Source organism: Pleurodeles waltl, chromosome 1_1 (assembly GCF_031143425.1).
Source record: "Pleurodeles waltl isolate 20211129_DDA chromosome 1_1, aPleWal1.hap1.20221129, whole genome shotgun sequence".
In the NCBI taxonomy this organism is placed as follows: domain Eukaryota; kingdom Metazoa; phylum Chordata; class Amphibia; order Caudata; family Salamandridae; genus Pleurodeles; species Pleurodeles waltl.
Window position 1 is genome coordinate 270395937 of NC_090436.1, and position 24682 is coordinate 270420618.

Sequence of the window (24682 nt, forward strand, 5' to 3'; positions counted from 1 at the left end):
AACGACCATCATTCAGTCCTTTGATTTTGTTATAAATATAATTCAACTCCTCCAAAAGGGTGTTGACTCATTTTGGCCCGAATAATTAAGGGCCTCCTCAGAACGTAAAAGGAACCTTATTCATCAGTCTGTAAGAACCGTGGAGAAGTCATTATCCACAAGTAAAAAGTGGCAAATTCCAATATCACTGATCAAGATTTGCTCCAAGACGCACATTGAGTCTGCCACCTCCTAATTCTGAGTGGCACCAGAAAAGAAAAAAATCCAGGCTATTATTATGGGCATATTTATCCAGGAGGGATATGAATGCAACTACCCAACGGCAACGGGAAGGTGGCTAAAATGTTAGCTCTGGCCCTCCTCCCTTTTAACTTTGTGGAAGGAGTGGAATTTCTAAAATTTGTGGTGGCCATCTGTCCAAAATGAAGAATTTCCCAGCCAGACCTATTTTGCCAAAGTTGCTGTTCCAGCGTTCCAGAACGATGTGCTGCAATTGGTTGGACAAGCTTTGCAGGAGAGTGCTGTTCACATTATCCATCTGACGATAGACAAGAGGACCAGTTGCCAAGCAATTGATTACATTTGTATCAATGCACAAATGGATCTCTTTTGTGGGGGTTTGGCAACAGCTATCTGCATGTCTCAGCGTTGAAGAAACATTTAAGGGCTTTTGGCAGCATGCAACAGTAGCCATGTTGGAAGACTTTAACAGTGAGGTGTTTGAAAGACTGCAACCTAAAGGTCTCAGAATTGGATTTGTTGCCATGGACAATAGAAGTAATAAAGTTAAGGCCATGACGGGCCATGGCAGATGATGGCTAATTTAGGTGCCCGTGTTTGGTGCATTGAATCAACCTGATTGTGAATGTCTTTCTCAAAAAGAAGATAGTCAGCGACCTACTGACCACCTGCAGAAAAATCTGCACTCATTTGAGCCATTCTTTTAAAAAATGGAAGCAGTTGAGGGTCATTCAGCATGCTAAGTACCAGTTAAAGCCCTCATACTGGAAGTACCAGCAGGTTGTAAATTGACCTATTACATGTTTCAACACCTGTTTGAGCAGTACAAACTGATTAATGACTATGTCATTCAAAGAGGATGGGATGCAATTGGGAAAAGCATGACCATGGAGGTGGACAGATGGTGCCTAGTCAAATGTCTGACACAGATGCTACTTCCTTTTGAGGTTTTCACACAGGAAGTCAGAAAGGAGGACAGTATGATGAGCCAAGCTATACAGTTGTTGCATCTGCTACAGGACCAGTTAAAAAGGTGTCATAAAGATTCGCCATTGTGAACGGAGAAGTACATGAGTTGGTTGAGAGCTACATTCTTTGCTTGGCTGTTAATCCAACACTGCAAAGAGACCTCATGTCATCCAAAGAGTACATCTGTGCCACAATGCAGTACAAAAAATACTGAGCATTTTCATTCTCTTTTTAGAAGGGGATGTTCCACTATACATGACGTCGATTATTGATGAAACAAGCGTCGTGGAAGAGGAACAGCTGAAAGTTAGATTCCTGAGTAAAAGTTCTAGCATGCACACTTCAACCTCCAGAGAGGGCAGTGCTGTTGTCTCATAGTATCCAACACCAGCCACAGGAACACCAGCAACAACAGCAACAGAAGAATCAGATTCAACTTCTGCAATGTCTTGGTTTCAAGTGGCAGGGCTTAAGTCAAGTGCAGAGGCAAAGACAAAAGAGGTTGAGCAAGTGGAAGCACCAATGACCATTCAGAGGATGTTCCAGCACTATCTGGATGACCCAAAATAGGTCTACCTGAATCAAAACCTATTGGTCTATTGGTATAGGAAGATTCACCAATGGCTAGAGCTCAGCAGGCTTGCAAAAAAGTAGAATGATGGATTGTCTGGTAGCCAGTGTGTCTGCTGAGCATGTATACTGTGCAACTGAGGCAGTTACCAAAGTCAGAAGGACCCATCTCTCACCACAAAACATGGAGAGACTGACTATGAATAACATGAACTAACAATTCATGCTACACAATTACACTGTTCCTGAAACACTACAGGAGGAGGAGAACAGTGAGGGTGATTAATCAGACTCAAGTATGTTAGCTGACCAATTACTGGGTGAACCTCCTGAGTTTGAGGATGAACTCTACTTCCCTAATTGAGTAGGCAACCATAAAACTTTTAGACTACCGTCAAACTGCTTTGGCAAAAATATTGATATAGCTGGAGGACCAATATATATTTGGTTTGTGCCTGACTTATGCATCCCCACCATTTTAGACACATGTATGATCGGATTTCATTTGGACGAGTTTGCAGTGAAGAAGCATCCCCATTCCCTTCAAGGACTTTGGAGTTAATGTCTGCCTCCGTCCCATGCCTATCCTTTTTTTTTCATTCTCTAGCACCGCTGCCCCAGTAAATATCATTTGATTTATAAGTCTGCCAAACTGCCAGTGTGCTGGTTCCAGCAAAATAGTAGATACAATTATGTACAACTGTGCTTGAATTGTAACAGGTAACTATTGCAAAAATGAGTAATATATTATTGAGTTATTGTGAGTGATGATTGATGATTCATGTGGTGGCAGACAGTAAAGGAGGATGTTCAACTAATTTGTAAACTTGATTTTAAAGATTTACAATGTTTGGGGGCTGATGGGTGATTTTGCCTGAAGATGATTGACCCTCTCATGCTTACCTAGATTTACGTGTTTGGTAATTTTTCCTGGTTCTTCAGAGACCAGAACAGTCAGTTTAGTTAACCAACACAAACCTGCAAAAATGCTGAAATATTTTCATTATTCTTGTTCATCAACAGCAGTACAGTACTGGTCTATCTCTCAATCTCATTTAGGTCAAAACCTAACTGATTCATTACTCTAGTCAGGATTTAGGATGGGACTACCTCAACAGCCAGGAGAAGAAAGTTATCTACTTCAAAGGAAAACCTAACCAACATGATGATGACTCAAAGAGGCCCAGTTAGCCCAGTGGATTGGAGAGAGGTGCGTTGATTTGAGAAATGCTGAGTAGTGTACTAACTCAAAAAAATGTCAAACTCCTCTTTTATCACATGATGGACGCATGTCAAGAATAAGGCCACACGCGGTCCAGGTCTCGCCTACAATTCCGCTGCCCAACTTTGCGGTGCTTTATGAGCACCACTGATCATCCCCGCTTTTTCCAACAATGGCCATCAGCGTCATCTGCCCTGTTGTAAAGCTGACGTAGCTGCAGGTTCAGGGCATTGGTGGTCAAGATGCACTTATCAGTGTTATCCTATGAAAGGACTACATTACCCATGTTTTTAGAGGCAGCGGCCATCTTGGGGTGTGGCAGGCCTATAAAGCCCAGCCACACCCAAGCACGTTGCTCACTATTTTGAAGACTTCGATGCAGCCAGACCTCGTGGAGGTTTCTCTGGAAAAGTCCAGAGTTTCTGAATGGCAGAGTATCGTCTAACCAGAGTCCATGGTGCATCCAAAAAACGAGTAGGTCGTACTCGTAGCGGTAAGGCCTTGCTGAATCCAAGATTGGAGGAAGTTAATACTTCTAAGAGGTAATGCGCTGTGTGCGCACGTGATTCATGGTTTTTCCATTCATAGATGTAAAGCGCTCTTTTGGCTCAGTGAATCCAAAGCATTTCAGTTCACAGAGATAACACACTTAGGGGGTCATTCTGACCCTGGCGGTAAAATCCGCCAGGGCCAATGACCGCGGGAGCACCGCCAACAGGCTGGCGGTGCTCCCTTGGGCATTCTGACCGCGGCGGTACAGCCGCGGTCAGAAACGGAAAACCGGCAGTGTACCGCCGGTTTTCCACTGCCCTGGGGAATCCTCCATGGCGGCGCAGCTTGCTGCGCTGCCATGGGGATTCCGACCCCCATACCGCCATCCTGTTCCTGGCGGTTTTGGCCGCCAGGCAGAGGATGGCGGTATGGGGTGTCGTGGGGCCCCTGGGGGCCCCTGCAGTGCCCATGCCAATGGCATGGGCACTGCAGGGGCCCCCGTAACAGGGCCCCACCAATATTTTCAGTGTCTGCCATGCAGACACTGAAAATCGCGACGGGTGCAACTGCACCCGTCGCACCCCTTCCACTCCGTCGGCTCCATTCGGAGCCGGCATCCTCATGGAAGGGTGTTTCCCACTGGGCTGGCGGGCGGCCTTCTGGCGGTCGCCCGCCAGCCCAGCGGGAAACCCAGAATACCCGCGGCGGTCTTTTGACCGCGCAGCGGTATTCTGGCGGTCCCAGCCAGGCCGGCGGCTTCCGCCGCCGGCCGGGGTCAGAATGACCCCCTTAGTGTACATGTAATTCATGATGTTTCCATTCACAGATGTAAAGCGCTCTTTTGGCTCAGTGATTCAAAGCGATTCAGTTCACAGAGATAACGTGCTTAGTACACATGTAATTCATGGTGTTTCCGTTCACAGATGTAAAGCGCTCTTTTGGCTCAGTGATTCAAAGCGATTCAGATCACAGAGATAACGCACTTAGTGCACCTGTAATTCATGGTGTTTCCGTTCACAGATGTATAGCGCTCTTTTGGCCCAGTGATTCAAAGCGATTCAGTTCACAGAGATAACGCGCTTAGTGCACATGTAATTCATGGTGCTTCCGTTCACAGGTGTAAGCGCTTTTTTGGCTCAGTGATTCAAAGCGTTTCAGTTCACAGAGATAACGCGCTTAGTGCACATGTAATTCATGGTGCTTTCTGTTCACAGATGTAAAACGCTCTTTTGACTCAGTAATTCAAAGCGTTTCAGTTCACAGAGAAAATGCGTTATGTGCACAAGTAATTCAAGGTGTTTCAGTTCCCAGATAAAAAGCGCATCCTGGTGTTATTAAGTAAGGCGCTTTAGGTTTTGATTAGTAAAACATTTTTGTCAGTTATTATTATGAATGTGAAAGTATTTTAGAGATAAAACTAATCAAAGTTTTCATTGATCTTTGAATAACTTAAGATATGAAAAAACATTTAAGTCTTTGAGATTTTCTAAGCCATGATCAAAGGTTTATGATGTGAATACATACATTTTACAGGATTGATATTCTGTGTAAAATCATAGTTCAATGTTCTTGCCATCTCTTGAATCTGAGGTCATGTTTTCACAAGGGGCTTCGCCCCCATTTTAGAAGAAGTCTCCACCTGATGTCTCGGACACACATTTAGTCAAGAGTCTATAAACGATTTACGTTTTTCTATGAATGAGTAAATGCATATTGTTCTAACCTTTCCTTTTCAGATCTCTCTCCCTGCTGTTCCCTTCCCTAAATTCTCTTCCCCCGACTGTCTTCACCATAACTCTGTGCTATAATAGCTTTCTGAGTTGGTGACGCCGGGAGGTGGACCTTTTGTTCAGCAACATGCAGATCCTGAGGAAAGGACCCCGTGACAACGCATTTGGCTAAAAAGTACGACAGTTGAGAGATTGCTCAGCCATGTACATACAGCTACTTGGCTAGGATTGATTTTAAATTACTCTCACTTCTCACTTAATCACACATGAGTCAACATGATTGATTGCAGTAGCCTATGTCCTTGCTCTGTCTCTTGGTCCAATTCTCATAAACCTTACCTTCTGTCCTTCTCCTTGACTCTACAATATTGTTACTCTTTTACAATCCACAGGCCTCCTCTTCTCCTGCACAAAAGGCTAAAGCTCCGCAACTCTCCTGCTTACCATACGTGACCAGTTCAGCAAGGCCTCCAAGAAGTGCAATCCAGACATTTCAAGAAGAATGCTGATACACCACCCAATTTGGTATTTATATAAGGTATCATTTCACTTGTAACAATCATAAGTTTAGAACTGTGTGAGTTCAATCACTCCTCCATAATTTTTATTTTTTAAACCTAGATGACAGAACATTTAGATTTATAATAACATGGATTTCTGGGGCTGAAGGATTACTTGCAATGCATTTAATTGAACTGTGTCATTCCTTCATTTCCTTCCACAACAGATCTGATGATGTGCTGCTCATTGCCCTGATGGTTATTGTTGTGTGTAGTGTTTATCTCTGTCACACCTTTTCCTAACTACCCTTTCCTATCCAATTATCAAACCCCTAACCCTCTCCCCCCAGGCTTTGTGATTTATTGAGGTGTGACTTAATTTACACCATAAATGGAAAAGACACGTGGTGGACTGGATGTGGTGAAAGCAACACCAACTCACTGCAGAATCTTCAAGTGCCTTAGCAATAGCCCACATACCCACTCACACATATAAGGGATCCAGAATTTGAATATATAGCATCATTTTTCAATATTGTTATTCAGGCCTTGTGTTGTGTAAACACTTAACCTTGCCCACACCTGAGTCCACTTCTCCTGACTGGAAGATTACATACATTTAATTAAATGCTAGTTCCCTATTGCACATAAATTAGTTTTTGTTATATTATCAAGACTTTGTGTCATGGTGGTAGGCTGGTCTCAGTCTTTGTAAAGTTATGATTTAAATAAATAATCCACTAACTCTGTGTTTATCTTTAAATCCAGTTTCCTGTGATGGATAATCCTTCTCATTAATTGTACAGTTGGAGTTCACCTAGGTGGAAGTGGGACCTTGCTTGTGATGCCTTTCGTGTTAGAATGCTAGCCTGCTACTACTACCACCACCACCATGAAGAAGGCACCTTAGGAAACCCTAGAGTAAGATTTTGGAAGATTGAGAGAGGTAGAAGCCATCACATCATCTATTCAGGAAAGAGAACTAAGAAGTGAAGTCAACTAGTTTAGTTTGTAACTAGCATCTATTGAAGATTAGGATGTTGTTTATCTAGTTGGCAATATAGGCATAGGCAATGGCAGCATAACCCCCCAATGGTCAATATAGTTCTAGAGGGTAGTAGGACAAGGGTATAACATACTCGTATACACTTTGATAAACAAATTTAAAAAACAGGCTGCGCTAAAAGGCAGCAATGCAAAGTGAAACCTGAAACAAACTATTTCAGGCATAAATTCGTCCTCCTCCTCCTCCAGATCCTCCACCCAATGATATTCAGTCTGGCTGGACACCATCCAGTGCTGCTGTAGCCAGGTTGCTTTCTCCTGCCGAGATGGTAGACCATCAGCAGTAGCTATATCAAGAAAAAAACTATAAAAGACAAATTGTAAACAATGCTCTGTGGAAACACTTGTTTGTATAGTGGCACAGTAGCAGGAAAATTGCTGGTCCCCTGGAGCCATTGGAATTTTTGATGTGATTAGTCACAGACTCACGTTTTCCCCACACATGCTTGACATAAAAGCACTACCTGTCTGCAAGGATTGAAGACAAATTAAGACTGTGTTTTTTTCTTTTAAAGGATTTCCTAGTACAAAAAAACTAAACAGACACTTTGTGTGTAAAAAGCAAAATAAATTACCTCTCATTAATGAATAAGACATTATGCACTATGAGGAACACATGTTGTTGTGCTATGTTAATGGAGGCATGCTAGAACGTGGGTACTTTGCTACTCTCTGAAGTCTGCAGCTGGGGCATCAGCAATGGACACTTAATAATCTTACTTTAATTCCCTGCTCTTCCCTGACAGCCTTCCAATTCTACCCAGAATCTAAAGAGAGAGACAAATAATAATAATACTATGTCACACATCATGTAAAGAACACAGATATCCTGTAGACAGTGGGCAAAACAATGAACTGCAGTACAGACATCAGAATACACCTGAACTTGTGGAAGGCAGAAGAAGGACTGCACCTGCTGTTGAACCTCTGGAGAAAGACCCCAGTGCTGAACCTGCTCTGGTGTGTACCCAGGACTGATAAAAGGGTATCAAGGGTCAGTTGGCTGACCTTCTGTTAAGCTAGAGGGACACAAAAGTTGCAAGAAGCTCATACTTCTTGCTCATAATTTTTAAAGACTACATTAAAAATAGTGCCAGAAAATATGAATCGTTAACCATGGTTATCTGGTTGTGCTGGATCAGGTCGCAGTTACATGTTAAGGTCAACTGCAATGGAGCGCAGGTCACATACGGGCAATAGGTTCATCCAGGTGGAAAGTTAACCTTCTGACTTAGAAACTTTTATGGAAGAAAGGTGGTTATTGACAAATGGTTGGTGGGGCAAGATGTAAGTTGGATCTGAAGCTGGGTCAATGAAGGCAGGTTGCTGAAGACTGTGGTACTTGTGTGGTCGTCAACAAAGATGAAAAGTCTCCACGCAGGAAAAATCTGAAGTCCCTGCACAGGAAGGTCTTGACACTGATCACTGTGACTCAGTGTACACCTCGGTGAAGCCCTCTGTGTTTGGACTTAGAAACGTTTCTGGAAGCTGAGGCCTACCTGCAGTTTGAAGATGATGGCTGTGGGGTTTGACGGCAATCCCAGTGCCCTTCGGTTCTCCAAGCAAAAAGATGGCAAAAAGTTTCTAAGTCCCTATTTTTGCAGTTCAGGAACTTTTGGAAAATAGCGTAACACACTTGGAGGTCAGGACCCCCTTGTGAGGAAGCCACTGACAGGGACCAGGGCAGGTCCAATTGGAGTTGGTCAACTGGGCAGTTGAAGGGAGAGACTCATCTGGTATCTTGTTTTGTCTCTGTCGCACAAACAGGTGGTCAGCCAGCTGACACTTGGAGTCATTTCCAAGGGCCTGGGTTGAAGGCAAGCAGGTCTAGTCTTCCATCAAGTTCTTCAATCAGCAGGGCAGTCCTTCTTGTGATTCTTTAGGAGATCCAGGAGTTTTCTGAAGAAGGTCTGTGTTATCCACTTCTATGCTGGGTGCCATTGTGGAGTGGAGGGGAAGCTTTGACTACTTCCTAAACCAGCTCTGGTCAATTATTCCTCTCCCACTGGGTTTGTTGTCAGCCTAGGCATGAGATTCATCTGCTAGTGACAAGGTAGGCATCATTTGAATCTCAGGAAGGGGCTGTACACAGCCCACAGGCAATCCTTACATGGAAGGAGTCTGTTCCCCACACTCAGGGCCCTTTGTCTACTGTCTGGGAGTAATACACATCACACCACATGGGGGGGCATCAGAGGTAGGTGACAGCTGGACACTGGCAGGAAAGCCTTTTAGTTTTAGGCAGAAAAATGCCAACTTTCTGAAAGTGTAATTTTCTAAATATCAATTTAAAATCAGACTTGACCATTAAGTGGGATTTTAATTTACTATTAAAATTAGTCTTTACACTTTTTTCCTCTCTGCTTCCAAACTGAAATTAAGCACTGTAAGTTTTTATAGTGTAATCAGTGTTTTCCTATGAAGAGCCAGCCTTTCCACAGTGGCAAACAACTTTGTAGGGTTTTCACTGACAGGACATGTAAAACATTAAATGTACATGTCTTACTTTTTCAATACCATGCAACCTGCACAGTAGGCATTCAGAGCCTTCCTTCGGGGTTACGTATAAGTATTAACAAAAAGAAGGTTTAGGCCCAACAAAAGGTTTGTTTTGTCAGGTTGAAATGGTTGTTTAAAACTACACACACAGCCTGCAGGGGAAAAGTTGGAGACAGGTTTTTCAACGCTACTTCAGTGAGTGGAACAACGAGTGCTACAGCACACTAGCAGCATTCAATTTACAGGTCTTGGGTACATGTGGTACCCGTTACTAGGGATTTACACATAAATTGAAGGTTGGTCTATGCCAAATCTAACATGTTTAGAGAAGAGAGCACCATCACTGTACCACTGGCTAGCAGGAGTAAAATGTGTAGCGTCCTATTGGCATAAACATGTGTTCAGCAAAAGAAGACAAAAATGTAGGGGAGTGCCACACAAAAGATTATCATTTCCATCAAATACTTAATATGCTTCCTATAAAGAGCATTAAAAAAGATGATTGTCAGACATACTCAATGGCAAGATGAACTTCAAACACTCACAATTGCTACATACAGGAAATACCAGACTGCAAGATAGAATGTTAATTGCTAGTGTCATGGAAGAAGATTTTCAAAATGGATTTCTTGAAGGCTTGGTAAAAATATTTATAGAAGAGGACTAAATAGGTGGAATAAATCTAATGAATCTAGTATCTGGAACTTGAACATGAAACATGAATTATGTGTTTTGTGAACTTTAAAAGCAAAGAGAGCTTTATTCTTCACTACAAATATTGGCAGCAGTGGGTAAGATGTACGGATACAGCAATTTCATAAAATGAGTTTGCTATGTCTAGAAATATTGGCAGCTTTTTGGGGTCTGTGTATTTAAAAATGCATATATAAGTCGCCCTGACCCGTTTAATGGTAGCATTGTGGTGGAAGGAAGTGTAACGTCGCAGTGGAAGGAAGTTAGGACCTGCTTTTGGAATAAGGGTGTTCAAGACCCAATACGAGTAGGTGCCAAGTGACAATGGCGATGATATTCAGTACTATGACTGAGCAGAAACTAGCGCTTACAATATGAATGAGAGTGAGCCTGATCTGTGAAAGATCAAAAGGTTACATAAATTGTGAGATGGGGTGCAGTTCTTTTAATAATGATTTGGTATTTTCAACACATTGTTGTGATAAGTGATGAAGACTGTGGCATTTGACATTTCCAACTGCATAGGTATGTTCTACCCTTTTGCAATGTTTTCTTCTCTACTTGTAATAATATTCATAAACAGTTATCCCAGAAGAAGGAAATATTTGGAAATGGAATTGTAGATAGAAACTGACCCTAAAATAATAAAACACATTCTGACTGTATTGGTTGAAGTAACAACACTATGAAATTTGCAGATAGATTTTAAAACTGGGTGAATTAAATAAAAGTACTTTGCTATAAAAGTAAATTCTCAATGACGTTTTCTTTAACCTGGGGGCATTGACCTGTAGCATGCCATTGAAAATAGTTTTTTTCTCCTTTTTCTATACTTTGGGGACTATTCACAAAGTTAATTTTAGGAGGAAAAGTAGTACTACTCATGTACTACAATATGCTAGTCACACCTCTCCTATTTTTTATATGTGGTGATCCCCATATATTTTGAAAGTGAAAAATATACTTACTTTAAAAAATTCATTAAATGTTTGATCTTTTATAAAACAAATATTTGAATACAGAAATTATTTGACAAAAAATAATTTTTATTTATTTTTTACATGAAATATGTTTAATTATGTTTAAAGAATACTATGATTTTTTTTAGACCTGATAGCCTTATGGTGGTCACCCCTAACTTTTTTCCTGCCTCCCTCCTTTTTGACACTGTTTTTGCTGGTTTTAGAACTTTGCACACTTTACCACTGCTATCCAGCGCTAAAATGCATATGCTCTCTCACTTAAAACATGGTGACCTTGGCTCATACCCAAATGGCATATTTAATTTACTTATCAGCCCCTAGTAAAGTGCACTACACATGCCCAGGGCCTGTAAATTAAATGCTACTAGTGGGCCTGCTGCACTGATTGTGCCACCCACCTAAGTAGCCCTTAACCATGCCTCATGCCTGTCATTGCAAGGCCTGTGTGTGCAGTTTCACTGCCACCTTGACTTGGCAGTTAAACGTACTTGCCAAGCCTTAAACGACCCTTAAACTCTACATATAAGTCACCCCTAAGGTCCTAGGTACCCCAGAGGGTAGGATACTGTGTAGATAAAAGGCAGGACATATATCTGTGTTTTTTTTATGTCCTGGTAGTGAAAAACTCCTAAATTCATTTTCCACTGTTGTGAGGCCTGCTCCCTTCATAGGCTAACATTAGGGCTACCCTCATAAACTATGAGGCCAGAATGGTAATACAAAATCCTGCTGACTGATGAGGTTGGATTTTCTGTTACTATTTTAGAAGTGCCACTTTTAGAAAGTGAGCATTTCTCTGCACTTAAAATCCTTCTGTGCCGTAGAGCCTGTCTCCAATCCACGTCAGGGCTTGGCTGGTTGACAGCTCCCTTGGGCATTTCACCCAGACAACCACAAACACAGGATGCTCAGTCACACCTGCACACATCTGCATACTTAATTGGTCTTCCTGGGCTGGAAGGGTGGAGGGCCTGTCACTTACTTTTCAAAGGACAGTGGCCTGCCCTCACACAATGGACTGCCAAACTACCCTACTGGGACCCTGGCAGACAGGATTGTACTGAAATGGGAACTTGTGCACTTCAAAGCCACTTTTTGAAGTGTCCCCCACTTCAAAGGCACATTTGGGTATATAAACTGGATCCCTGACCCTACCAACTCAGACGCTTCTTGGGAAGACATTCTGCACCAGAACCTGCAACCTGCCAAGAGAAGCTGCCTGGCTGCCCAAAGTACTCACCTGGACTGCTTTGCTGCAAAGGATTGCTGCCTTGCTGTTGCCCTCCTGTCTTGCTGACCTCTGGCTCTGCTGAGAAGTGCTCTCCAAGGGCTTGGATTGAGCTTGCCTCCTGTTTCCTGAAGTCTCAGGGCCAAAAATACTTTATCTCTGCAAAGAAGCCCCTTGTGTGGTGAACACTGATGCACAGCCTGCCGGAATCGACGCACTGCCTGCCCAGCGGTGAGAAAATCACTGCATCACCGAACCGGAATGTCGCAGACCGGCTCCCCGAGTGGAGATCGACGCAGCACCAGCGTTGTAACCAGAACTTCTACGTACAACCCGCCAGACCGACGCATTGCTGAGCCGGAATGACGCAGCCCGACTTCCTGCAATAAGAATCAACACAGCACCAGCCATGCGACAGAAACTTTCCCGCATCGCCCACCGGATCAATGCATCACCTGTGACTTTGTCCAGCATGCCCAGGATTTCCACACATTGCAAAGAGGAGTTAAGCCTGCACACCAGAATTCAACGCAAAGCCCTTGCCACTTGGAGAGGAATCGACACATCGTCTGTGTGCGCCCAGAAATCCGACGCACACCTTTCATTTTCCACGCATCTCATCCTCTGCGGTCTTGTGTGTGTAATTTTGACACAAACCAGGTACTTTCTGCTTGCAAGAGACCATTATTGCTTTTAAGAATCAAAGACTCTTTGTATCATGTCAAAAGTGATATTTCAACGTGTACTTATCAAATCTGATCGTTTTGACCTGCATTTAATCAGATAAATGTCTTATATTTTTCTAAACCTATGTGGTGTCTTTTTGTAGTGTTCTCACTCGGATATTGCATGATTTATTGCACAAGTACTTTACATATTACCTTCTAAGTTAAGCCTCACTGCTCAGTGCCAAGCTACCAGAGGGTGGGCACAGGATAATTTGGATTGTGTGTAACTTATCCTGACTAGGATTGTGATCCCCATTTGGACAAGGGTGTATACCTCTGCCAACTAGAGGCCCCATTTCTAACATAGACCCAGAAAAGCCCGAAAAGTATTTTTTACCATGGTGTTGGAAGCGAAGAAAAGGCAAAATAATATTTAGCACTTAAAAGCCTTGCATTATTTCTGACTTCCGTTTTGACTCAGTGATAGGAATGATTGAATGAATGAACGTTCCCTTATGTTGCGTACTGTTACTCCAAAGAGTGTCCTGGCGCTCTGCACTACTGCCATCTCTGCCCAGTGTGGACCAAAATAATTAAGCCTGAACAAAAGCCACTTTTACAGTGGATTTTTGGGACCTATACAAATTGTAGCTGTGACAGTGATTGTGGTTTACCACTGGGGCTCTCTAATATATCCTCCTTGGCCGGCTCACACAGCACAAATATCTTCTAACAATCTTTCAGCTTAAGATGAAATGAAGTTAGCCACATTCTCTCGAATCACTTGAATTACGATGCAAGGAAACCCTGGTAAAAAAATCTGTGGTGAGCACCCATCGATACAGATGATACTTTTAAAAACAGACAGGGTCTATTGAGCCTTGCACACTTTTAAGGTTGACAATATGGTTAACATTGAATTGCATAAGAGTAACACCTAATGACTATATTGTTTTGGCGTGTGAAATTTTGTCATGTACCTATCTCTGAAACACTAACTTACAACTTTGTCCTCTGCTGAATGAAATGGCACTTACAATCATCAGATTTGTAGACATTTAGGCCCAGATTTATACTCAGTTTGTGCTGAATTTGTGACTTTTTTTTACGCAAATTTGGCGCTACCCTAACTTCATATTTAAACTTTGGCGCTAGATCCGTATAGCGCCAACGTTTTGGAGTTAAAGTCATTTTTTGCTTGCGGGAAACCACCTTGCGTCAATGAGATGCAGGGTAGGCGTTCTCATGCAAAAAATTACGAAATGGCCTTAGCGCTATATTTATCACCCTATGCTAAAATCAAGCATGGGGGAAGGGGGCCTTAAATAATGACTTGCTTGGCGCCATTATTTAATGCCTGGGTCAGGGCAGGCGTTGGGGACCTGTGTGCTTACTTCCATGGTCAGAAACCATGGAAGGGGCCAACAGGTGCCCTTCCCTAGCCCCAAGGACACCCCCACTCACACCAGAGGGATGCCAGAGGATGGAGGGACCCCATTACAGGTAAGTAAGGTAAGTACAGGTGAGTATTTTTTTATTTTTTTTTATAGTTAGTTAGGCCCCCCCTATATGGCACTGGGCCCAATGGCCATGCCCAGGGGACATATGTCCCCTGGGCATGACCATTGGGGTGGTGGGCATGACTCCTGTCTTTAGTAAGGCAAAAGTCATGTCCATGGAGGTTGTGTGTCAAAGAATTATGCTAGTCTGGTTAGAGGCATTTTTATGCCTCTAACCAGACTAGCGTCATCCTTTGATGCACAACCTCCTGTTCCCCCTACGCCTCCCTCAACTGACTAGCATCCTTTTTCATGACACTAGCTTACCGACAGCTACCCTCATTCCATAAATATGCTGCCCGGCTGGCGTCTTGGAATAACGCTAGCCGGTGGTATACTTCTCCACGCAAAACTACGTTAGCGCAGCTTTGCGTGAAAAAGTATAAATCTGGGCCTTACATTCATCAAATCTTAAGACATTTTCAGTCATCATTGCAGCAAAGTTGTCCCATGTTTCTCAGATACAATATTTTAAAATAAGAGGTTGTTGTAAGAAGAGCTAACAGAATAACAAGAACAATGACATGCACAAGGTTAGAGCAAGTAGATAAAGATTGTCAAGATATAACAAAGAATAGGCATGTGGGAGTGTTTTCAGAAGTGTTTATCGAAACACGGGCTAAGATGGTTGGACACATCTCACACATATGTCAGGCTGGAGGATGGACACAGAATGTGTTGGTGAGGTGAATCAACAAAATCAAACAAATCAATAAAGCTGGCGATAGGGCATATGGACCTGTCTGAAGGCAAATGAAGAAAAGGTCATGGAGCAGAAGGAAGAGTCATTGTGAATTGGTAGGGTAGCAGGTATTCTCGGACATAGTTTATTGGGGAAGACAGGTATTGAATGGAAGTCAGTCCGTGAATGGTTCAGAAATGCAACTGTATATTGGCTAGGCTACTCCGAAAAATATCCAAAATCAGGAGCACTACAGCAAATTGATGATAACCCTAAGAGAAGATGGATGGAGAACTTAGAATCTCCACCATAAGCAATAAGGTTTCAGGCCACACAGTGTTGTAAAAATTCCAAAAGTTACTCAATTAAACTAGGGAAAAATGCTGCCTTGGGACAGATAGCCATTTGTTGTACATGGATCTCAAAGAGAGCCATTATTGTGAACAACTGGATACCAAACCCAGTAGTTCACTGCTATGATGTAGCAACAGTGGGTGACAGATCTTGCTAACCACTGCTGCGAGGTCACAAGTCAATTCCGGGCTGCTCGTACTTGGCTGTCTGAATTATTCACTGGATATCCATTGCTATGATTTAGTGATTGAGGGGAACAAAGGTTGTTTATTATTGTTGATAGGTCATAAAGCAATTGCAGACTCCTCTGACAGGGCTCTCGGCGTGCCAGTCAGTGCAACGCTGGCTGTAGCCATGTTATACGTGGCTACCCCATATCTCCTCTACCTCTTGTAGGCGTTTAAAGCAGGGGCAGATTAATTTGGAGGACATCCATAACATAAAAGTGTAGACGGGTAAAAAGTGAATAACTGGGGTTCTGAGTGACACCAAATAAAATTAGAGCTACTCACTAACGGGGGTTCTGAGTGACACAAAATAGAATAGAGCTTCACACGTGTTGCCTGTTTGATGACAACCAGACCCCTGCAGTGAAAAACATCCCTGTGATTCACTGCTATCCATCTATAATTCTGTATGACACAAATCAGGCTGAGCATAGACCCCCTCATATGTGGGTTCCTATTCATTAATAATTTCATGTAAGACTCAAGGGGGTTGGAACATAGACTATGCTCTAAAAGTATTTAAATACTGCCTGTTACATTTGATACTGTTGCTGCAGAATTTTCCACTTTCTATTCGTAACTGTGCCAATCGCTGGTTTGAGCTCCCATCCCATATATTCTTTGGAGAAACGCTTTGTATGAACTCAATTTCAATATATATTCCCATCAAATACCGGGAATAAAAGTAAAATGCTTCTTGTGGTGAAGTCACACCGAAAGCATTCTGCTAAACGTGAAGAGTGCACGCTGTACGGTTCTACGGATTAGGCCTCCAGCTGTAGCAGCCATTAGTTTCCATTAAGATTATATGGAAACATACTTCAACATAGATTTTGTAGCGTTATGTTTAATTGATGGTGTTCCCATAAAAATGTGTTGAGTTAATGGGAACCAGCATGCTTTTTCCATTTATTTTTTCATTCACATCAATGAATCAATCGTTGGTATTCTGTGCAATACTTAAGTCATCTAACAATGTTTCACCTTTATTTCTAATGTATTTACAGTTCCATTCAACTCAGAATTTAGCTGAAAACATCATACCACACAAAACCCTTAGTCACTGCAATCAGCAATTGCTTCACATACAGTTTCCCCCATACTGCTGCATTCCTTGCTTTTTAAAGCAATGGGTAGCAAAACTTCCAACCTTGTGGTCAAGTATGGGAGGTGTAAGTGGGATTTAGGGAAGTGTTCGGAAATATTTAAATTCTGAGACCTTTTTATAGCATTGGAGCGTTTATTACCTTTTCAGCACCTTAAAGTGATTACGATTTTGCATCCGCTATATGCCTATTAAAGGCAATGTACTAAATTCTACAGCTACATACCTATTAAAGGCAATGTACTAAATTCTACAGCTACATTTCCCCAGATGTACAGGAAGGAGGGAAATTAAATTAAGACGTTTGTAAAAAAAAAAACGCTTCCTCTTTTCTTTAAGGAAAGTTCTGCGCATACCAAACAAATATAACAGATGATTGTTTATATTTTCAGGCAAAAATGTGTGTTTTCTGTTATCTCAAAACGAAAAATAGAGAGTGATAGAGGATATATGAGTGCGTCTAAAAGAGAGCGAGAAAGAGTGAGAAATAGGAGAGAAAGAGTGAAAGGGAAAGAACGAAAGAGACACTGAGAGAAAAAGAAAGGGTTGTTTTGTTTGATTTTTCACAAAATACGAAGCTTGTTTCCACATATTGCTCAACCAGTTCTTGCAATCACCCCCGAAAAATGGCAAAGCGCAGAATACCCTTCCAAGACAATGTTTTAATATCTCTTTAATTTACGATAGGTGTGATTTTGCTTTTTTTTTAAACTATAATTAGCATTATTTAATAATATTGTTTGGCATGCTTTGACTGACAGTAAGCTAAATGAAGCAACAATTGAGCCACATAAGAAAATAGAGATGAATTAGAAGGAAAAGGATTATGCTCTTTAAAATTTGTAAAAAAAATGCATATGAACTTCTTAAAACGGCATACCTCTTCTGACTGACATCACTCAAACAAGGAAAAAAGTTCAAATTCAATATCTCCTATTTATGAGTTCCACAAAGACCATTATAGTCATAGTGGAGAAAGCAGGAAGCATCAGTCAAGCTAGGTTTTCCATTTACTGCCGCGTGGATATGTATGTATGTGTACATATGTTTTACACTCATCCTCTTCTGACCCTTGGTTTCCTCTTTCAAGCATATGCTGACATAGCCCTTTTCTCTTCATATTGAAGGGTGACCTGGGTGAAGTATTAGCACACTTTAAATTGTTTATGGTGAAACTCCAGGATTGTATAGGCTTTAACTGATTTAAATATATTTTGATAAAACAAACTAATGATGGTGGTGGGTCGGATGAGTTTTTGGTGTCTTCTCTTTGACTTGGTCAAATGGGCATGTTTCTTCAGTTACTGTCTTTGGTTAGGACTCATACCTACAGGGCTGATGCCTTTCTCACCTCGACTACATACGTGTAGGCAGTTTCATCTTCTTGCTCTGTTGAAAGTTCCTAAATAAAAGGATTCACATGTTTATGATAATTAGCCTCTATTAAAATCCTTTAATAAAGCCTAAATCCCTGGTTGCACAACCAGAACAGATGCAGAAAGCAGTATCTTAGGCCCATATTTATACTTTTTATACTTTTTGCTAATGCAGTTTTGCGGCAAAAAGTTTAGCGCTGGCTTGCGTCATTTCACAACGCCAGGCGGGCCACATTAATTGAATGCCGCAAGCCGGCGCCAAACTTGGGCTAGCATCTTTAAAAAAGGCGCCAGCCGGGTGGGGGTGGCGGTAGGGAAGAAGGGGGTTGTGCATCAGAAAATGACACTAGCCTGGTTAGAGGCAAAAAAAATGCCTCTAATCAGACTAGCACCATTTCCTGGTGCTCAACCACCAAAAACATGACTCCTGTCTTAGGAAAGACAGGAGTAATTCGGACCACCCCAAAGGCCAGCACAGGAGACAGGTGTCCCCTGGGTATGGCCATTGCACCCTGTGCCATGCAGGGGACCCCAAGTTAGGGCCTCCAATGGCAAAAACTAAATAAGAAAAAAATACTTACCTGGACTTACCTGGGATGGGGTCCCCCATCCTCCCGTGTCCCTCTGGTGGGGGTGGGGGTGTTCCTGGGGCTTGGGGAGGGCACCTGTGGACCCATTCCATGGTGTTTAACCATGGAAATGGGTCGACAGGTCCCCTAACACCTGGTCTGAGCCAGGCGTTAAATAATGGTGCTAAGCAAGCTTAGCACCATTATTTAGTCCCTCCCCTCACCCGTGCGTCATTTTAGCATGAGGCGATAAATATGGGGCGTTTATTGTCCTGAAGATTTTCTATCCCTTGAATATTTTTATGGTATTTATAATAGATCAATACTGTTTTGAAACATTCAGGCCCGTATTTATACTTTTTTTGCGCCGCATTTGCGCCGTTTTTTTACCCAAAAACGGCGCAAACTTGCAAAATGCCATTGTATTTTGTAGGTTTGCGCCGTTTTGCGCCAAAAAGCGGCGCAAATGCGGCGCTAAAAAAAGTATAAATACGGGCCTCAGTTTCCAGTATTTGTAGATATTGCATGCCTGAGGTTTGTTTATATGTAATGTAATGTAACAGCTGCTCCCTTCCACCTTTCCATTGAGATTTAAACAATTAGTAGTCCTCTTTCTTATATTATCTTCAATCTGTTTGCTGAAAGAAAGGTATTGCTGAAACATGGTTATACTGGTAAACCTGATCAGTGTGCCTAAGTGTATAAAAAGCGATGAAAGCAGGACAATCTTGCACCTGCAGTGTTTTGCTTAGTAGGATAACAGATTGGTCGATATTTGACAAAGGTGTTTTGATGGAAGGAGAATCCGTCCCATATTTGTTGGAGCTATGTCGTGCCATTGACTGATTAGAGATGGCCTAGTCCTTAGCCTTTTATTTTTACTCCTATGCAAGGGTGATAATCACAGAAGATATTAAGCAACAAACGGTTTATTCAATTTGGTAATTGCTTAGGGATTTTGCGAGGCACTTTATTTATTCTAAATAATCAAGACTTTGCACCACTGTAAATTCACGCAACGGTCTGCAAAGTCTTGATATGGTATGTACATTCCATCAACACGTTTATTGTGCTGGTAAAGTGTCATTTATACTGCGAATAGAGTTTACACTACTTTGCTCTACTTTGCGACAAAGGAGTGGTGCTTGGGTGTTCCAGGACAGTCACACTTGTTTTTTTAATGCAGATCCTTAGGGGCAATGTGTAAAGTATTTATGCAGCATTTAAACAGCAATACACTGAAAACACAACATAAGAAACATCCCAAACCAATTTAGAAAAATAGCCTAATAATACAAATGTAATTAAAAAAAATAACAACAAAATGACAAAAATCGAATAAGTAGAATTGGAGATATGTTTAAAAAAAAAGTTTTAGGTAAAATTAGCAGCCAGAGGCATTATGCGCCAACTGCGGGTATCCGGTCGTGTGAGACAGCAACAGTCACACATCTAAGCCAACCACGATGGAGCACAGGACGGACACAGGTTCACGTTTGTCCCACTGAAATGTTTACCTTCTGTTTTTTGCAGGGTAAATGTGGTACTGCTCTGTGGAGCTTGGCGTTGGATCCAGTGAAGACTTTTGTTTAGGAGATACACAGGTCTGCAGGGCTCTGCATCAGTCTGTGTTGTATTTGTTGAAGCTTGTAGTCAGGAGCTGTGCAGCTCTGTGTCACTCGGCACCAGGTTCGGTGAAACCTTCAATTAGGAGCTGCTTGGCTCTGCATCAGATCTGATGAACCATTCAGTTAGGTGGGGGAAAGTGGGATCTGACACCAGCCAAGGGTCCCAGGCCTTGAGGACAGAATTTCGGGGTTGGAACTCACTCCCACAGAGTCCAGCAGAGGTGACCAGGTCTGGTCCAGTTGGCCTTGTCAGCTGGAACAGCCTTTGGAACTTGTTATAACCTGTAGTTAATACAGGAGGCCAGCTAACTGACTTCTGGGTCCTAGGTTCATGGCAAGCAGGTCCATTCTTTCTGCAGGCTTCAGACAGTAGGTCAGTACCTCTTATGAGTCTTCAGAGGTCTAGGAATGTTCAGATTTTAGGGTCTGTGGATGACACATTTATGCCCAGTGCCAGGCTGTGGGTTGGGGAGGAACAACCCTTTGCCTTTCTCTAAAACTAGTTCCGGTCAGTTGTTCTCTTTCCTACTGGTTTGGCTCCAGCCTGGCTAGTGAAGCAAAGGTGGGGCAGACCTGGCATCAGTTTCTTCTGTGTTGGTCTGAGCTGGTCCCTTTGAAGTGCAATCAGGGCAAAGGCACATATCCTCCCAAGCCATTCATTCAGGAAGACCCTCAGCTCCCCACACCCAGACCCCTTGTCCACTGTCTGGGAGGAATGCACATCACACCACATTAACAGTCAGGTGACCCTGAACAATGGCAGAAAGACACATTTGGCTTACAGGAAACACATTTCAAAATAATAATTTAAAATCTGGTTTGACCATTAGTTTTGATGTTAAATCCCTTTTACAACGGGCCACTGAATCATTTTTCAACCAAAGTTGAAGCTATACAGTATAATGAGTAATAATGTATTCCTGTGTTTTTACAAGGGAAAGTTAGCCTTGCTGCAGTGAAAAACAACTTTGGAAGTTTTTCACTGCCAGGGCATATAAAAAGCAAGTACACATGTCCTACATTTTCAAAACTACGCACCCTGCTCTAAAGGCCTTTAGAGCCTATTGTAGGGGTGACATAGGTATTAAAAAGGAAGGTTTAGGTCTAGCAAAAAGGACTATTTTTCCAAGTTGAAATAGCAGTTTAAAAGGGCACACACAAGCTGTAATGGCAGATCTGGAAACATCATTTGCAGTGCTGCTTCAGTGGGTGGCACAATGGGTGCTGAAGCTCACTAGTGCTATTTGAATTGCAGGCCCTAGGTACATGTACTAGGTATGTATAAGTAAATTAAAAGCACCAATCAGGGGTATACTAGTTTAACAGTGTTTGGGCAGGAGAGTACATGCACTTTATCACTGGTTAATAGGGGTAAATTGCACAAAGTCATAATGCTAACAAAAACGGGTTCAGATAGAGGATCTGGGGAAATACCACACAAAGAACTCCCATTTTCTTCTATGAAAAATTTCCACTTACCAAGGTGAGGCCTTGCACATGCCTGCACTACTGGTCAGATGGAGACATTACCCTGATAAGTACATGGTGCTACAACAGAGCCCAAACTTCCTAAACTCCATTCCCACATTCCTGCAGCACTTGATGTCTTTCAAAGTCACCTCAGGCAGTGACCACCACCAAGAGTTGACTACACTTGTCCTCTGACCCCTTACAAGCACTGCAGAGCAGAGACCACACAACACAGGTAAATGTGTCAGAGAAGAGATCAGAAAGGCTGATGTGGTTATTAGAGTGAGAGGAGGAAGGTCCATTTATCTGACTAAAAAGCAAATAAAAGGAGGGTCTCTGCAGGGATTCATTAACCTAACCGTCAATCAGTCCACAATCATACAGTTAATTATTATTGGACAGGACAATTCAATAGCAGGCTGACACGTCACATAATTATATAGATTTATACAGTCCCACGAACAGATGTAAATATTCATGGAAATAGTCTATTGTCCAAACTGGGATGAGCCATGCCAACTAAACGCACACAATGTACCTTCTCTAACACAGTTGTATTGTATGACTTTCGAATTGATCAAGTGATAAATAAAAGACATTTGAATACACATTTTCGTTTTTAATTAAATGTTAGAGACATCAGGTGTCCGCCTACAGGTCAATCAACAGTCTTTGGTGAGGATAAGACATGAACACATACATCACATATAGGGGGTCATTACAACCCTGGTGGTCGGTGTTAAAGCGGCGGTAAAACCGCCAACAGGCCGTCGGTAAAAAAAATGGAACTACGACCGTGGTGGAAACCGGCAACATAGACAACCACTTTAACACTCCGACCGCTGGGAGCGGCGGTGTCCTGGGCAGCGGTGCTGGTGGCGGCAGTGTCCTGGCGGCGGTGTCCTGGGCAGCGGTGCTGGTGGTGGTGTCCTGGGCAGCGGTGCTGGTGGCGGCGGTGTCCTGGGCAGCGGTGCTGGTGGCGGTCTTGTCCGCCATGCAGATTTTCCCAGACTTGTCGGTTTTTCTGTGCCCCTTCCCCACCTTAGATGGTGGCGCAGCTGTCTCCACACTCCCAACTGTATCCCTCGGAGTGGCTTTGGTGGCTCATTTCTTTCCTCTCTCCCGCCGGGCACTGGCCAACTTTTTGTGCTTTACAGGTGGGGGACTGTCCGTGCTCTGGCTCCTTGCCACACTGGCTGCCCTGCTGCCTGGTGCACTCCAGAAGCCGGTCACTATTGGCACCACTGTTCCCGCAGATGTTGTGGCTGAGGTGCTGGGTTGGGACCTGGAGAGGTGGGCCCTAGGAGACTGAAGGGGTGGGGGAGGTGAGGGAAAGAGGTCAAGGTTGGACAGGATTTTTATTTGGGGCACACTGAGATGGGTAGTTGGAGGGAGTTTGGGAGTGGAGGAAGAGGTAGTGGTTGTAGGAGGTGTACGTTTGGTGACTTTAGGTGAAGGTGCATGGGCTGGAGGCTGTCGTGAGGTGGATGGCTGTTGGGTGGGTGTGTGGCTGCGTTTGTGTACCTTGGGAGGTGGGCTCACAGACACACTGGTAGAGGACACAGGGGATGTGTGAATGGTAGTGGGGGTGGTGACTGCACGTGAGCGGGGTGTGGTGGTGGGTGTGCTGGTGATGGACGTAGTGGCTGAGGATGTAGTGCATGCTGGTTTGAGTGGAGACGAGACAGGGAGGGAGGAGGGAGGCGAGCAGGAGGGGGACACAGTGGAGGCAGTGGATGTTGGTGTGTCTGCATGTGTATGATGCTTGCGTGAGTGCCTGTGGGATGTGTGGTGCTTATGTTTGCCAGAGCTTCCCTTGTGTGTTGAAGTGTGTGCATGCTGGTCTGATGGTGTGCTTGGGATAGACTGAGGCACAGGGGTTTGGGTCTGGGTGGAGGAAGTTGGAGGGGGGAGGCTAGAGACAGGGACAATGGCTGCCATCAGTGCCGTCAGTGCCGTCACCACTGGACTACATCGTCATTGGCTCCTGGGACCCACAGGGTCCAATGTTAACCAATGTAGGATTGCGCCGCGGTCTTCGACCGCCTACTGCGACGGTGTGCAACGCCAGCACAGTCACCTCATATCCCCTTGTCCCACTTTACAGGTCAGGCAGCCGCCATTTCATGGGCCCACATGGTATTATTTTGAACTGCGACACACATATCTAGGCCTTGCTTAAACACTAATACAGGCATATGTCGCTTTGCTAATTTTTTCCGATTAAGCTGTGTTTACGTACCTCAGAGTTGGTTGACTCTCTGCTCGCTTTTCTCGTCCATAGGCACCGTCCGCTGGGGCATGTGAGGAGATGGCGGCATCCTCCGGTGTATAGACCGCTGGTGGACCTGTCGACAATGGAGGAGCGACATGTGATCATCACCTACAGACTTGATCGTACCACAATCCATGAACTGTGTGCCCAATTGGAGCCAGACCTGATGTCAGCTATCCGCCATCCCACTGGAATCCCCCCTCAAGTGCAGGTGCTGTCAGTACTGCATTTCCTAGCAAGTGGGTCTTTTCAAACTACAGTGGCCATAGCATCAGGGATGTCCCAGCCTATGTTTTCCAATGTGTTGTCCAGAGTGTTGTCTGCTCTGCTGAAACACATGCGGAGCTACATCGTTTTCCCTCAGGTGGAGGATCTGCCTACAGTGAAAGGTGACTTCTATGCCCTGGGAAATATCCCCAACATCACAGGTGCCATTGATGGGACACATGTGGCCTTGGTACCCCCCGTAGGAGTGAACAGGTGTACAGAAACCGGAAGAGTTACCATTCTAAGAATGTGCAGATGGTGTGTTTGGCCGACCAGTATATCTCCCATGTGAATGCCAAATTTCCGGGCTC